A 17595-nucleotide genomic window follows, 5' to 3' on the forward strand; every position below is an offset into this window, starting at 1 on the left:
ACAGACCAGTATGCTTGATGAACATAAATGCAGAAGTTTTCAACAAAACATTAGTAAACCAAATCCAAAGCTACATCAGTGATTATACATAACAGTAAGTTTGATTTCATCTAAAGATGCAAGGGTGATTCAACATTTGGAAATCAAAAACCTCATAAATCACATCAACAGAATGAGGGAAAAATCATGTGAGCATTTTAACAGACACAGAAAGCAGTTGATAAAATCGAATATCTCTATAATAAAAAAATCCTCTACAAATTAGGTTAAAAAGAACACATCTCAAAATTATAAAGCCTTTATAAGACAGACCAACAGCGGCGCCGGCGCCGCGGCTCACCAGGCTAATCCTCCGCCTTGCGGCGCCGGCACACCGGGTTCTAGTCCCGGTTGGGGCGCCGGATTCTGTCCCGGTTGCCCCTCTTCCAGGCCAGCTCTTTGCTGTGGCCAGGGAGTGCAGTGGAGGATGGCCCAGGTGCTTGGGCCCTGCACCCCATGGGAGACCAGGAAAAGCACCTGGCTCCTGGCTCCTGCCATCGGATCAGCGCGGTGCGCCGGCCGCAGCATGCTGGCCGCGGAGGCCATTGGAGGGTGAACCAATGGCAAAGGAAGACCTTTCTCTCTGTCTCTCTCTTTCTCACTGTCTAACTCTGCCTGTCAAAAAAAAAAAAAAAAAAAGACAGACCAACAGCTACTTTTATACTGAAAAGTATAAAGCAGAAATCACTTCTTTTCAAATATGGAATAAGAGAAAAATGTCCATTTTTCACCAGTCTTATTCAGTATATTGTTGGAAGTACTAGCACGAACATTTTGGGAGGGAAAATAAATAAGGTAATTAAAATTGGAAAGTAGTAATTCAAAATAGCCATATTTGGGACCAGCTCTGTGGTATCATGGGTAAAGCTACCGCCTGCAGCATGAGCATCCCATATGATCACCAGTTGGATTCTTGGATACTCCACTCATGATCCACCTCTCTACTGATGCACCTGGGAAAGCAGCAGAGGATGGACCAAGTGCTTGGGCCCCTGAACCCATGTGGGAGACTTGGATAAATCTCTAGCTCCTGGCTTCAGACTGACCCAGGCCTGGTTGTTGCAGCGATTTGGGGAGTGAACAAATAGATGGAATATTTCTCTTTCTATGCCTTGCCCTCTCTGTAATTGCCTTTCAAATAAATAAATAAACTTTTAAAATTAAGATTTGCAAATTTTATGATGTTGTACCTGGATGAAAACCAAGCACTACAGCAAAAATCTGTTAGAATTTATAAATCAGTTCAGTGAAATCACAGTTACAAAGGGAGCAAACCAAAACAGTAGGATTTTTATGTACCAACAATGATCTCACTGAAAGAGACATCAGGTTTGAAATCCCATTCACAATATCACAAACACAATCCAATATTTAGGAATAAATTTAACCAAAGAAATGAAAGATCTCTACAATAAAATTTATAAAATATGGATGAAAGAAATCATCAAGGACATAAAAATGTGAAGATATTTCTTGCTCATGGATTGTAAGATTTATTATCATTAAGAATCTATAGCATCTTAAGTATGCATTCAGTGCAATCCCTGTCAATATACCAATGACATTCTTTATAGAAGTAGAAAAACAATCCAAAAATATGTATGAAAAAAACTACCCAGAATAGCAAAGTAAACTTGAGCAAAAAAGCAAAAACAAAAACATGCTGGACAGACACAGAAAGACTAATACCACAGGTTCTCCTTTATATGTGGGAGCTAAAATCACCAAAAAGAAAGGCCTGTATCAATTTTGATGAAAATACAATGTTTTCTCAAACTTCGTTTAAAATCTTTGTCAAACAAACTGATAGGAATTATGTACTACTCTATATTTTTTTAAATAACACTTGAAGATATTACATAGATTAGTCCTTCCTTGTTTCATTTCTTGTATGGGTATTCATTTTCTAGTCTGTCTGTGTCCTTTAAAATTGTTTCCTATTTGTGTCTTCTTTGTACATAGCAATTCTGTTGATTAGATGGATAGATAGATATGTCTCATTTAAAATAATTTTTAACTTTTTTCTTTATTAATTTGAAAGGCAGAGTTACAGAGAGAGAGAGAAAGAGGAGAGACAGAGAGAGAGAGAGAGAGAGAATCTTCCATCTACTGATTCACTCTCCAAATGGCTACAACAACTAAACTAGGCCAGGCCAGAGCCAGCCAGAAACCAGGAACTTCTTCTGGTCTCCCAAATGGGTTCAGGGGTCCAAGAACATGGAGCATCTTCCACAGCTTTCCCAGGCTATTAGCAGGGAGCTGGATCAGAAATGGAGGTACCAGGACTCAAACTGGTACCCATTTGGAATGCTAGCTTTGCAGGCAGTAGCTTTACATGCTATGCCACAATACCAAGCCCTATATTGATCTTGTACCTAGCAATCTGTGTCATTTCATTTTTCAATAAAGGTCGAGGCATCATAGTACCTAATTCAAAGCATATTACAAAGTTTCAGTAATAACATAAAATTGTCAAATAGATCAATGGAAGAAAATAAAATGTCCAGAAATCACTTCATGTGCATTCAGGCAACTGATTTTTGACCAAAGTTCCATAGAATGTACATTTAAAAAGGGGTAGTCTTTTCAATAAACAGTTCTTCAAAACTAAAGTGTGTGTGTGTGTGTGTGGTATTAACCTCTCATTATATATAAAATCAACTCAAGGTGGATCAAAAACCTAAATTTAAGATTTTAATCTATGGCTCTGAACTTTCTGAAAGAAAATATAAGGGGAAACTCTCCAAGATATTTGTGTAACATGATGACTTCTTGGATAAGACCCCCAAAACACTGACAAATGAAGAACTAGACAAATGAATTTATATCAAACTCAGAAGCTTCTGCACAGCAAAAGAAGCAATCAGGGAGTTAAGAGAAGTCTGAAAAATTGGGAGAAAATATTTGCAAGCTCCAACAAAGGGTTAATATGAGAGTATATCCATATATTTTTTTGAAAAGCTCATATTAACTTTTATTTAAGTATGTATATATAAAAGTTTAATCTCATAATTTTAAAGATACATAATTATATATTATGCTGTCAATCTAGTTTATCCATTGTCATGAATCCTTTTGGTCCCTGAACTTGCCTTTGCTTCCTCCCTTACAGCTCTGCGCAGAATACAGCTGCATCCACCATCATGGGTACTAATGAGATCCCAGTCTCAGTTCTTTGAGGATAATGAGGGGCATTCGGCACCATGAACATGTTGTTTGAACATAAATGAGAAAATAAAAACTCTATGAGTGATTTTCATGAGGTTTTTCACATAAAGTGTATTTCATATCCCTATAGATACCAGTTTAAAAATGAGCAAAGAGGGGCTGGCACTGTGGCACAGCAGGTTAACACCCTGGCCTGAAGTGCCGGCATCCTATGTGGATGCCAGTTCGAGACCCAGCTGCTCCATTTCCAATCCAGCTCTCTGCTATTGGCTGGGAAAGCAGTGGAAGATGACCCAAGTCCTTGGGCCCCTGCACACGTGTGAGAGACCTAGAGGAAGCTCCTGGCTCCTGGCTTCGGATTGGCACAGCTCCAGCCATTGTGGCCAATTGGGGAGTGAACCATTGGATGGAGGACCTCTCTCTCTCTCTGACTCCCTGCCTCTCCTCTCTCTGTGTAACTCAGACTTTCAAATAAATAAATACATATTTAAAAAATGAGCAAAGGACCTGAATAGACAGTTCTCAAAAGTATAAATGCAAATGATCAACACACACACTCACACACACACACACATATATATGCTCAATAATGTTAGCTATCAGGGAAGTGCAAATTAATATAACTTCACCCTTATCACAATGAATATTATCCAAAAAGGAGAAAGCATTAATATGCTGGTGAGGATATAGAAAAACTAGAATTTTATACACTGTTATCAGGAGTGTACTTTATACAGTCACCATTGAAAACAATATTGAGATTCCTAGAAATCTAGAAATAGAATCTCCATATGCTCCAATGATCCCAACACTGAGTATTATCCAAAATATTTGAACTCATTGTATCAAAGAGATTCTGCTCCACTATGTTTATAGCAGAACTGTTCACAATAACGAAAATATGGAATCAACCAAATATGCTTAATAAGATGAATGGATAAAGACAATGGGATATATATTCACAATGAACTATTATTCAACTATGAAAAGAATGAAGTCCTGTCATTTGTAGCAAAATGGGTGCTACAAATAGAGAACATAACATTGAGTGAAATAAGCCAGACTCAGAGACACAAAAACTGCTTGTTCTCCTTTGCATGTGGAAGTTAATATTAAAAGAAAAACTTATCCTGAACACAGAATGTTAATTGACAGACACTGGGCTGGGTGGAAGAGATAAAATAAATTTGGATTAAAAAGTTTAGAAATATAGCTGTGGTTCATTAATTGTGATAAGTATATAGGTATAATGATATGAAATATTATTAGAGCATAAGGGGCCAGAGGAATGGGGAAATTTGTAATGTACCACAAAAATCTTGAGGGAAAGATGTCTATATCTGGAAATATTCTATTAGAACCTTTAAAAAGCAAAGAGAAAGTTAAAATTCCATAAAGTCCAGAAAAAGTAAAAAAAAAAAACCTTCAAAATGATGAATTATCAAATGAGTCTAAGATATTTCTAAAAATATGTGTAAAATATGGTAGCCAGGAACAGTTGTAGTATTGTGATGGAGTTGGGGACCTCATAATAACAAAGCCAACCAAGATGGCCATGGGATTCTACTGCTAAGATTGACTTGCACTAGGATGTTAATATACAGGTATTAGTATTAACTATAATTTATAAAACAGATGAAAAAGCATGCAGATGATATGAAATAAATAAATGATGATCACTTTGAAAGATGTGAGAATTTTTGTAGGAGCAATATAGAGTGACCAACAGATATAAATGAAATTGTTGAAAACTAAACAATTACAATATATTAAGAAGAAATATAAATTAAAAATTTTCACAAAATTTAAAAATCCACATCAAATACCATTATAACCATGAAGGAAAAGTGTCAGTAACTTGAATTAAACTATTGACACTTTCAGAAATCAAAGATAAATGTCATAGTTCTGGAAAAATTCATAATTGCCATCAAATATAATACTTGGAAAAGGAGAATGACCAAATTTGCCTAAGAAGTCTCTGAAAAATTGTATACATGAAAATTGTCAGAAAAACTTATGCAATTTTGTGGCCAATGAAAGTTTCTTTAAAAACAAAATACAACCCTGTCGGAAAAAGATTGAAGTCGGCAAACTCAAAAGGCTTCCATAGCCTTGTCAACTCATAACTAGAGCCTAGGGAGATTACTGATGCCATAAACAAGAGTGTCAAATTGTTAAGTCAACAACAGGAGTCACTGTGCACTTACTCCTCATGTGGGATCTGTCCTTAATGTGTTGTCCAATGTGAAGTAATGCTATAACTAGAACTGAAACAGTATTTTACACTGTGTGTTTCTGTGTGGGTGCAAACAGATGAAATCTTTACTTAATATATACTAAATTGATCTTCTGTATATAAAGATAATTGAAAATGAATCTTGGCCAGTGCCGTGGCTCAATAGGCTAATCCTCCACCTTGCGGCGCCGGCACACCAGGTTCTAGTCCCAGGCAGGGTGCCAGATTCTGTCCCAGTTGCCCCTCTTCCAGGCCAGCTCTCTGCTATGGCCCAGGAGTGCAGTGGAGGATGGCCCAAGTGCTTGGGCCCTGCACCGCATGGGAGACCAGGAGAAGCATGTGGCTCCTGCTTTCAGATCAGCGTGGTGTGCCAGCCACAGAGCACCAGCCATGGCAGCCATTGGAGGCTGAACCAATGCCAAAAGGAAGACCTTTCTCTCTGTCTCTCTCACTATCCACTCTGCCTGTCAAAAAAATTAAAAAAAAAAAAGGAAATGAATCTTGATGTGAATGGAATGGGAGAGGGAGCAGGAGATGGGAGGGGTGCAAGTGGGAGGGAAATTATGGGGGGGGGAGCCATTGTAATCCATAAACTGTACTTTGGAAATTTATATTTACTAAATAAAAGTTAAAAAAAATACAACCAAGATGGCCTCAAGTTCACAGTGGTTAATTAGCTTTAAATGGGATACCAAGGATACACATGGGTGATATAAGCTCAAACACACACACACACACACACACAAAATAAATACATTAAAAGAGAATCTAGGTGTTATGAAATAAAATACACTGTGACCAGGGTAAGTAACAATTATTTTCTAGAAGTAATAGCAGAATGACAAGCAAATATGAGGTAAATTACTGGAAATGATAATAATTACCTTAAAAAAGGAAAATGAAATAATTTTCACAAAATGTAAATCAAATGAAGATCATACACTTATCAGAGAAATCTTTAAAATAGATGGATTTTAACTCATTCTATTGAAACTTTCATATATTAATAGGAAGTTTAGAATTTCATGAAATATAAAAAAGAACCTGAAAAGAACCTAATATAGTACCTGAAAAGAGTGACTATCATGTGGGTCTAAAATGTCTCTGAAAACATGTGTGCATGACGGTTGCTAGCACAACTTAGAGAATTTTGATGGAGTTCATGACCTCATAATGAACACTTAACCAACATGGCCATGAATTCACAGTGGCAGGTCTGGAATACACTGGGATATTAAAGAAAAATACAGGTGATGGTAATCTTAAAGACAGTAATAAAAACATGTTGGATTTTTATGAAATAAAATGATGACTGTGAGTAGAAAGGAGTAATTCAGTAGGAGCCATAATAGACAGGCAATGAGATAATGGGAAAGCTAGTGAAAAATAGACTATTATAATACATTAAAAAAGAAATATTTTTAAAAAACAATAAAATTGTAAGTCAAAGATTGTGCTGCTTATTAGAATTAGCTCAAAATATGTTAGTTTTTAAATCTAGTGAAATTTAAAGTTCCATAATAATCAAGAAATGTACTAAGTATATTACCTGGTACTTGTGAATGACTACATTGGACAAAGATAGCCCTGAAAAATTTTGTATATGAACATCATCAGGACAACTTATAGAACTCTGAGGAAGCTGGTGACTCAGCTTCACAGTGTAAGTACTGCCTTCAGCTAAGATACTAAAGATGCTCATAAGTGATATGTCTAAATTCAAAGAAAAGAAAGTTTAAAAGTGATACACACCTTACGATATACAATATATTGTCATTACTGTGAAAAAAAAATCGGTAGCTTGGTCAGAACTATAATAAAATGACAGAGATAAAAGGGAAATTGCTGAGAAGTAGCTCATTATAATTACATTTAAAAAACAACCTTTTCTGTAAATGTAAATTAAAGATGGTATCAATTAAGGGAATCTGAAAATTTGCCAGTATTTGTAACTAGTCTTTCACAGCTTTTTTAAAAAAAAGATTCATTTATTTACTTGAAAGAGTTACACAGAGAAAGAAGGAGAGTCTGAGAGTGAGAGAGAGAGAGAGAGAGAGAGAGAGAGGTCTTCCATCCACTGGTTAACTCCCCATTTGGCCACAATGGCCAGAGTTGCGTCAATCCGAAATGAGGAGCCAGGAACTTCTTTTGGGTTTCCCATGTGGGCCATCTTTTACTGCTTTTGCAGGCCATAGCAGAGAGCCAGATCGGAGGAGGAGTAGCCTGGACTGGAACCTGCAGCCATATGGGATGCTGGCACTGCAGGTGGTGGCTTTACCCACTATACCACAGTGCTGGCCCCTGCCACAGCTTTTAAAGCCCAAAGATGGGGCTTGGCAGTGAGGTCTTCAGCAGAGAACTCCAGACACCTGAACCTTTCCTTGGCTGTGTTGGAATCGCTTTAAGGAGACATCAATGACTCTGCCAAGTATGAGATGTTTACATTTCAGAATGGAGGTGTTCAAATTTTATGCAAATACCCCGAGATTGTCCTGCAATTCAAAATACAGCTGCTGACAGGGAGACAAGTCCTCTGTGACTTCAGGCAGACAAAGGAGAGTGGAAACATGGTGTCCATTAAGGCTCTGAAATTCTGTCAATATCAATTATGCAGCAACAGTTTCTTTTTTCCTATATAATTTGGACAGTTCTCATGCCAGCTATTACTTCTGCAAACTATCAATTTTTGACCCTCCTCCTTTTCAAGTAGAGATTCTCAGAGGAGAATATTTGCATATTTATGAATCACAAGCTCTGTTGCCAGGTGAAGTTCTGGTTACCCATAGGATGTGCAGCTTTTGCAGTAGTCTACATTTTTGAATGCATATTTATTTTTCAGCTTACAAAAGAGAAATATCAATCAAGTGTGCATGACCCAAATAATGAGTACGTGTTCATAGCAGCAGTGAACACAGCTAAAAAATCTGCACTGACAGAACTCTCAGGCACCTGGGCATGGCACACATTGGTCAGGTCCCCTCAACTTGAAGTGAGAGTCCCTTGTTTCCTCGACTAGAGTCTGACTTGACTTGATAGGACCACACCCATCTCCTGCTCATGTTTTGTTCATTCTGGACCAGTGACTCTAAAAGCCAGCAGGATTTGCACAGATTTCCTTGGTGCTGCTGCTTTCTCAGAACAAACACCTCCTTGCAACTAGCTTTATAGAAAGCCCATCTCATATGCACTCAACAAACAGACCTCACTGGGAAGGAATCCCTTTGTCTAGGCCTACTTTTAGCAAGGCAGTAAAACAACTCTTTTATTTTTTTTCTTTAAAGCAGCCATTTTTTTTCTTTAAAGCACAGCCAGCACTGTGATGTAGCAGATAAAGCCGCCACCTGCAATGCCAGCATCCCATATGGGCTCCAGTTCAAATCCCGGCTGCTCCATTTCCAATCCAGCTCTCTGCTATGGCCTGGAAAAGCAGTAGAAACTGGTTCAAGTCCTGAGCCTCTAAACCCATGCAGGAGACCAGGAAGAAGCTCCTGGATCCTGGCTTCAGATCATCTCAGCTCTGGCCATTGTGGCCATCTGGGGAGAGAACCAGCAGATGGAAGACCTCTCTCTCTGTCTCTCTCTCTTTTTCTGTCTCTCTCTCTGCCTCTGCCTCTCTCTGTAACTCTGCCTTTCAAATAAGTAAATAAATCTTTTTAAAAAATACTATCTGGAACATTCAGATACTTAGTGAAAATCTGATTGATTTTTAAGGTTAATCAATTCTCCTTGATTTTGATTCCGTTACTTGAGCTCTGGGCAAAAACAGAAAGTAGGGCGATATCAGAACAAGTAAAGCTGTAGAAGGACTTCTAAAGAAGAGAAAAGATTACATGGATAAAATAATCTAATGAAAATCTTCCTGATAACTATGATTTTTGTCTGACTTTAGTATCTTCTCACTAAAGTATGGACAGGGCCAAGAATAAAGCATTGATTTACTGGCCCCAGAGCCAGAGATAATAATCTGAGGATCAAAAGGATCAAATTGGCAATGTTTTTTCCCCAACACCAAACTTTTCTATTCTTTCAAGATCACCATTTTCCAACACACACACACACACACACACACATACATACTCATTAGGCTGAAAAAGCAAAACTTCTTTATTATAAAGAAACTTTACTGTTGACATTCAGAATGTCTTAATTTATTCTATGGGGCTTCCCATGTCTGTTCATGAAATTTAGGGTAGAGTTGATGTTTTTCTTCACTAACAGATAATCAAAATACACCATGGGCACATCTAATCTTAGTAAAATAATAAAAGCTTTCAATAATCAAAATTATAGCTACCTTTTTTTCCCAATTCAATCCTAATACAGGCTGACCATTTACAGGAGAAATAGGATGTGACAGGTACCTGCAGATAATCTGATTTAGTTAAGCTCTCTCTTCACTTACTATGCTAGAAAAGATGGTAATTCACTTGACTTTTGGCATCACTGGCACTTTCTAGTCAGGTATATGGGTCTAAGGCAATCTGTATCATCTCTCCTGTGCACATGGACCACCTCTGTTCCATGACATAAACTTAAGCAACAATTGTTCTTACAAACTCTAAGAATACAGGTCACTTAAAAAAGCCATCTCTTTGTCATTCCACTTTCAAAACATGTGGCCAATCAGTCTTGGGCATGAGTCAGATTCAAGTCCAACATGGCAGGAGTCACTATTTATGCTCCCCAGATAATCTTCTGAAAGCCCCTCTCTCCTGATCATATGAAGGGAGTTGTTGCATCCTGACTCCTTCCCCTTGGAAGTGTGATAGGACACTTAGCACAGTAGCTAGTCTCTGTTTTTGTTTTTGTTTTTGTTTTTATTGACAGGAAGACCAGTCTGTTCCCTGACTCATACACTCCCAATCCTTTATAAACTTGACATGGTTAAATATCTTGAAAATCATGTAACTCATTTCCTCCTCCTCCTCGTGTAAGAACTAGATCATGTTTTATTCTCTCACCTTCAAACCCTTTGTCTAGTGCCTCAGCTAACATAAATAAGGAGTCTCATTTTAAGATTCTGTCTCATGTGGTTCCAAAACTGCCTCGAATTCAAGTAAGGAAAAATAATTATTATTTTTTTATTAAATGAGGTAGACCAAATGGTGACAGGTGATTTTTTTTTGAGAGGCAGAAAGACATATAGACAGGGAGCTCCCTTTGGTTGGTTCACTCCTAAGATGTCCCAACAGCCAGGGTTTGGCCAATACCAAAACTAGGAGCTGCGAACCCAGTCTAGAAACCTTATGTGGGTGGCAGGAGCCCAAATACTTGAGCTGCCACTGTTGACTCCCTGAGTCTGCATTAGCAGAAAGCTGGAGTCAGGAGCCACAGGTGGGCTTTGAACTCAGGCATGTATGGGACATGGGCATTATAAACAGCATCTTACCCTGGGCTAAATGCTTGCCCTATCAGCAGATGATTTCAAGATATTTACAGCTGAAGTGAGATCACCATTTGACCTGTATTCACCTATCTCCAAGCTTTTATTGGCAGCCGCATGCTCATCTTTATAACAATTAAAAATGTGGTGGAGTTGATGATTTTTATGTAGCAGGGATAAAGGCTCAAATCCCAAGAAAACAGATACGCTACTCTTTTCACAAACCAATAATCTTTCTTCCACAGCGGACTCTCCTTAGAGAATCTACAGGTCAAGAAGAACTCAAGGAGAGGAATATCTGCCTTTCTGGTAATACTATCTTAGGGAACTCATAGGCTATTAAGAAATAATTAACATCAGATAGGTCAAATAATAGATTTTCCATCAAAGAAGATAGTGGCTCCCGGAAAGCCCCAAATAAAGTGACTCTATGTAGAATGAAAATCAGGAGCCGATTTTAAATCAATAGTTTTGTAATATGGAGAAACAATCTAAAATAGAGTCTGCTGGGTTTAAAAATCTCTAGAACTCTGAATTGTGCTTAATGAGAATCAGGCTTTGACTTCCACAGCATTTGGGTTTGGAATTCCTCTTGAATATCAGAAATCTTAGTATTTCAACACGACCCATTTCCACGAGCATCAGAAACACACTAGCTACAACACTGTGGAATGTTTTTCCTGTAATTTGCTGTTTTAACATGTTTTTGCTTGGCATTTTCAAATTTTACTTTTTCTTTTGCCATTAACTATTTCTAGGGTAGCTTTATGAATTTAAGTTTTGGTATTTGTGCAAGATTCACCTGGTAAGAAAGAATAATTTCTAAAAATTACATTTTAATAAATCTTATCAAAGTTCAGAATATGTTAGGATGAAACTATGCACAGTTTACTTTGTGGATGATACCTTTCCTTCATACCCACAGAAAGAACTATATAAACTACACAGATTTGCATTCAGAGGACATGCTAAAACTAAGAGGTAGCATTGACTTAAAATTCTTGGTGGAAGTCAAACCTTTATCATGTAAACATATTTTCCTGTGTAATTTCATGAAAGCTCATTTATTTATCTTGCTAATACCACAGTCCAATATAACTTTATTTCTAAATTCACTTTTACAAGGTATAGCTTTTTGCAAAGATAATAGTAGGAAAACATTTATAAACCATTGATTTTTTTTTCTTTTTGACAGGCAGAGTGGACAGTGAGAGAGAGAGACAGAGAGAAAGGTCTTCCTTTGCCGTTGGTTCACCCTCCAATGGCCGCCACCGCCTGCACGCTGCAGCCGGTGCACCGCGCTGATCCGATGGCAGGAGCCAGGTACTTATCCTGGTCTCCCATGGGGTACAGGGCCCAAGCACTTGGGCCATCCTCCACTGCACTACCTGGCCACAGTAGAGAGCTGGCCTGGAAGAAGGGCAACCGGGACAGACTCCGGCGCCCCGACCGGGACTAGAACCCAGTGTGCCAGCACCACAAGGTGGAGGATTAGCCTAGTGAGCCGTGGCGCTGGCCTAAACCATTGATTTTCATAAATTGGCCCCAATCAGATGTTTAGTAAGCATAGTATTAGCTCCAGTTTTTACTCTCTTTAAAAAAAAAGCACTGGAAACTTTCATTTTGTTAATATTAAAAAAGGCCAATTTATTAGATTCTGTGTCCTACGGACAGCTGAAAGAACCTAACTCTGCTTCCTTTTGGTTCTAACTTCCCCCCTTGTGTATGTATATTTGAGTGTGTGTTCATGAGTATAAAGAAATCATTATTTTTGCAGTAAATGCATTTCTGGCCTAAATGCATTTTAGTCCACTTGCTACAAATCAATTTACTTCCTTCTAAAAATAATGCCTCAGTTGCAATCATCTCCTCCTTAAAATCTTCATGCAAGCAAGCTTAGTTAATAAATACAGATTAATATAGCTGAATACCAATTCCCACCTTAAGCCCTCTTTCTTGGAATATTATCATCAGATTGGTTTATGGAGAGAAGAAAACAACAATAAAGTTGGAAGGGTTGGAGACAGTGGTAAAATAGCAATAAAAATAATTATATAAAAATGCTAAAGATATAACATCTGCTTTTTGCTTAGCCCACTGAGCTTGACAGTTCCTGATTTATGCTATAGTCCATGTTTGAACAGATATGAAAAAGGGAAAGGTAAAAGAATGTCTATGTGAGATTATTAAATAGTGCAGGAAAAATAAGAGCCGTTATTACCCTGGCAAGAAAAAGGGAAACTCAGTGAAATTTCTTTCCATAAATTTGCCTTTGTGATCTGCAAGGTGCTGTTCCTCTGCTTACATTCTGTTACTCTGGCAATGCACTCCTGTGAAATAAAGATTATTAAAGTGCATATGATTATTTTGCTGCTGAGTGAATAAGACAAGCTGCTTCTGAAATGCCTTATCAGAGAAATTCAATTTTAGACCCAATTGTGTTTTTGCCTCCTTCTAGCTTTCTCCTCCTTCCCCTCACTTCAAATAAAGCCATCATCTCCCACGGTTACTACATATTTTGTTACTCATTGACACCCTGAGTATTTTAAGCTTTCTTTTAATTTCATGAACCCATTTTCCCCATTTTATTATAGCTTTAGTCTATTTTCCAGCTATATACCATCTGTTTGGAAATCAGTATGCAATGTGTCTTTGACTTCATTTTTATTATATTGTAGTAATAAAAGTAATGGGTTCTGAACTAAATATAAATACATATATTACCCATTGGATATGCAATATTTGAGCAAAGGATGAGACAAAGAGCTTAGATATGGCATAAGGTATATAATGTGTACATATTTTCCTGTGTAATTTTATGAAAGTTCATTTATCTTGCTAATACTACAACCCAATATTACTTTATTTCTAAGTTCATTATCTGTTTTGCAAAGATAATGGTAGGAAAACACTTATAAAACAGATTTTCATAAATTGGCTCCAATCATATGTTCAGTAGGCATTTTCTTATTGCCAGTTTTCACTCACTTTTAACCAATCTTTAGTCTCTTGGGTATTCCCCATCCCATACCACCCTAAGGTGACATTATAGAGATGGGAAGTTCTATAGTTACATTGATAGTCACACTTTGTTGCCTGATACCTCTACATTTCTATTCAGTTATGTAAGATAGTAGAGGAAAGATTCTCGCAAGTCTTAAAATTATTTAATACCAAACTTCATGAGGTTCTCTGTTATTAGCCAATTTCCTGAAGAGAGAGTGATAATAGTTTTGCTAGCATTATCTATTGATTTTATGGGAACCTATAGTTTTAGCATGTACACAGTCCAAGCAAAGGCTAAGCAAACACAAATTGGCAATGGTTAGTGTGCACTGTTTTCTTGCTATCTGCATGCTGATCTAAGTTTCTCACCTAAACTAGTTTACATCATTATTACATCTAGTTGCCTAAGCTGTACTGCACTACATGAAAGGGAAGATAAAAGAGCAGCTGGGAAGAGATAGAAGGAAGAATCAAAGAACATAAAACACAAAGTCTTCTATTGAGAAGCTGCACCAATTAACTCTAAATTACTGCAGAAAAGAGGAGCCTTCAATGAAAAATATTTGTTGCTGCACTGCATCTTGTTTTAGTGGGGTGTCGTCACTCATGTAACTTGCAGTTAAAGCCATCCCCTTTTAAGAACTACATCTTTTAATCTCTGCTCTTCCCCTCTATAGTTTAACTAAAAGACAATCAACCTTTTAATGTAAGTCAAATGGGAAATATAAAATTGCACCATTTTATCAAGTCTTAAGATACTTCTATTCTCAAAGCATGAGAAGAATCCAAAAATTCATACTTGGCACTTTATTACATTCCAGTTTCTCCGTGCCATCTCCTCATCAGGGTTCTTGGCTGGAATAGCTATTTGAAATCATAAAGGCAATTCAATCTCAGACTGAGTCAAAAATTTTAAAAACAATGGTCAAACTGTACCAATCTGATGTATTATCTTGACCATAACACATGATTCTTAATTTTTAAAATGATATTTTTGTAAATCTGTATTCTTCCTATGTTGAAGTGACACAGTTCTAAAAATTAATGGACTTTCAAGAGAGGGAAGAGATGTATAATTTGGGACATGCTCAAGCTGACCTGCCCCAAATGGTAGAGTTAGAAACATACCAGGGGATTCCAATTCAATCCCATCAAGGTGGCATGTACCAATGCCATCTCACTAGTCCAAGTGATCAATTTCAGTTCACAATTGATCATAATGAAAGGACTAAGAGTCAAAGGGAGCACATAAACAAGTCTAGTACCTGCTAACACTAACTGATAGAATAAATAAAGGGGAGAGTGATCCAACATGGGAAGCGAGATACTCAGCAGACTCATAGAATGGCAGATGTCCTTAATAGCACTCTGGCCTCAGAATCAGCCCTAAAGGCATTTGGATCTGGCTGAAAAGCCCATGAGAGTATTTCAGGCATGGAAAGCCAAGACACTCTGGCAAAAAGATCTCTGTGAGTGAGATCCCAGTGGAAAGAACAGGTCTTCAAAGAAGGAGGTACCTTTCTCCGAAGGGAGGAAAGAACCTCCACTTTGACTATGACCTTGCCTAAACAAGATAAGAGTCGGAGAACTCAGAGGGCTTCCATAGCCTTGGAAACTCATGACTGGAGCATAGGGAGATTACTGATGCCATAGACAGGAGTGTCAATTTGTAAAGTCAACAACAGGAGTCACGGTGCACTTACTCCTCATGTAGGATCTCTGTCCTTAATGTGCTGTGCATTGAGATTTAATGCTATAACGAGTACCCTAACAGTATTTTTCACTTTGTGTTTATATGGGGGTGCAAACTGTTGAAATCTTTACTTAATGCATACTAAACTGATCTTCTGTAAAAAAAAAAAGAAAAAAGAAATTATCAATTCCCAACTTGACTCTCACTGGGATTAAACATGACAATAGGTCTGATCTGATTTCATCATCATTTAAAAAAAATCATCGATTATTTTTCACTTTATGTTTCTGTGTGGGAGCAAACTGTTGAAATCCTTACTTAATGTATGCTAAGCTGATCTTCTGTATATTAAGATAATTGAAAATGAATCTTGATGTGAATGGAAGGGGAGAGGGAGTGGGAAAGGGGAGGGTTGCGGGTGGGAGGGATGGTATGGGGGGGAAGCCATTGTAATCCATAAGTCGTGCTTTGGAAATTTATATTCATTAAATAAAAGTTAAAAAAAATTAATGGACTTTCTTTTCAAGGTATTATTTACTCAAATATGTGATAGTTTTAGGGGAAGTCAGCTAAAATAAACTTAGTAAAATGTTAATGGTTGATAAGCAGGCCTAAATGCTTAGCTTTCCTTTAATTCCATAGCACAAATCCATTAATTTTGGCAAAGGCACCAAGAAATATCCATGCCATTTGAAATGTTCCATGGGAGTCTTTAAAAATAAAGGTCTTGCCTACTCTTTATAGACATTAAAATGCTTCATCCCAAGACCCCTCTATAGCAAATTGCAACCTGTTCTATTTTATCTGCTTTGACAGGATGAAGGGCTGAGCTGGCCCTAGAGAAATGGGATACATGGGATACAGTCTGAGTAGCTCAAACTTGCGATTTCCAATAAACCCTCTCCACAATTAGAGGAAAGGCATAGAGGAAATTCATTTCATCAAAGAGTTGCAACCCATTAAGAATTATTCTATACTTCCTTACTTATTTCATCACTAGCAATCTAACTAAAATTGTATTCCTTCAATGTTTCACTCCAAGCTAACACAAAAGCTCATTTATAATCAGCCTAGTAAAGCACTAGCATGCACACGTGTTCTTTTTATTACCTGACTGTAATACTCATTATCTTAATTCTTGACTTCTTGCAAACTTAAATAAGCACTACTCTTATACAGTCATTATTATTCTTTAAAATTTATTATTTTATTTGAAAGGCAGAGTTATAAAGAGAGAGGAGGAGAGACAGAGAGTGGGAGAGGGAGAGAGACCTTCCATCCTCTGGTTCGCTCCCCAGATGGTTGCAAGAGCCAGGACTGAGCCAGGCCGAAGCCAGGAACCAGAAACTTCTGGGTCTCCCATGAGGGTATAGGCGCTCATGTATTTGGACCATCTTCCACTGCTTTCCCAGGGCCATTAGCAGGGAGCTGGATTGGAAGTACCACAGCTGGGACTACAACTGGCACCCACATCAGATGCTGGTACTGCAGGCCAGGTATTTAACACATTGAGGTACAGCACCTGCCCCAGTCATTATTATTCTTCAGCTATAAGTCCAATTACCTAGTATAGGTTGAAAGCTTGCATAGCTTCCTTTTTTTCTTACTGGCCTAACAATTGCTACTAAGTAAATAATGGGCATATTTTAGTTAGTTAATGCAGGCAAGGCATGAGATTTAAGTTTAATTCTTCACCCACAAATTCCTATACTTGGAATGTTGCTAAAACTTCTCAATATACTACTCAGTTCAGTAATGACAACTCTCACCATCTTTTACCCTTCTGTAAAGTATGTCTGTCTCATTTCTTAGAGTGATTGCATGCACAACAGATACCAAGAGTCTGAAATATTAACTTGGAAAAAATGATGCTTTCCTTTAGATTGTAAAAAGTTATTGTGATTAATCTAGCATTTAAAAAAATATACCAAAGCCACACAATCACAAGTATGCCTCTTTGGAAGTCATCTACAAATATCATATTAATAAAAATGGAAGAATGGGGAAAAACAAAGTCTCTCATCACCACCTCCTAAACATTAACAATAGCATAAATGATAGTCTATT

General features: G+C 37.5%; 1 pseudogene; it reads left to right on the top strand.

The window, feature by feature from the left end:
- The first annotated feature begins 7049 nt into the window (after positions 1 to 7049).
- Positions 7050 to 8895, top strand: LOC138843457 (inducible T-cell costimulator pseudogene; annotated as a pseudogene).
- The last annotated feature ends 8700 nt before the right edge of the window (positions 8896 to 17595 follow it).

Source organism: Oryctolagus cuniculus, chromosome 8, assembly GCF_964237555.1.
Source record: "Oryctolagus cuniculus chromosome 8, mOryCun1.1, whole genome shotgun sequence".
In the NCBI taxonomy this organism is placed as follows: Eukaryota; Metazoa; Chordata; class Mammalia; order Lagomorpha; family Leporidae; genus Oryctolagus; species Oryctolagus cuniculus.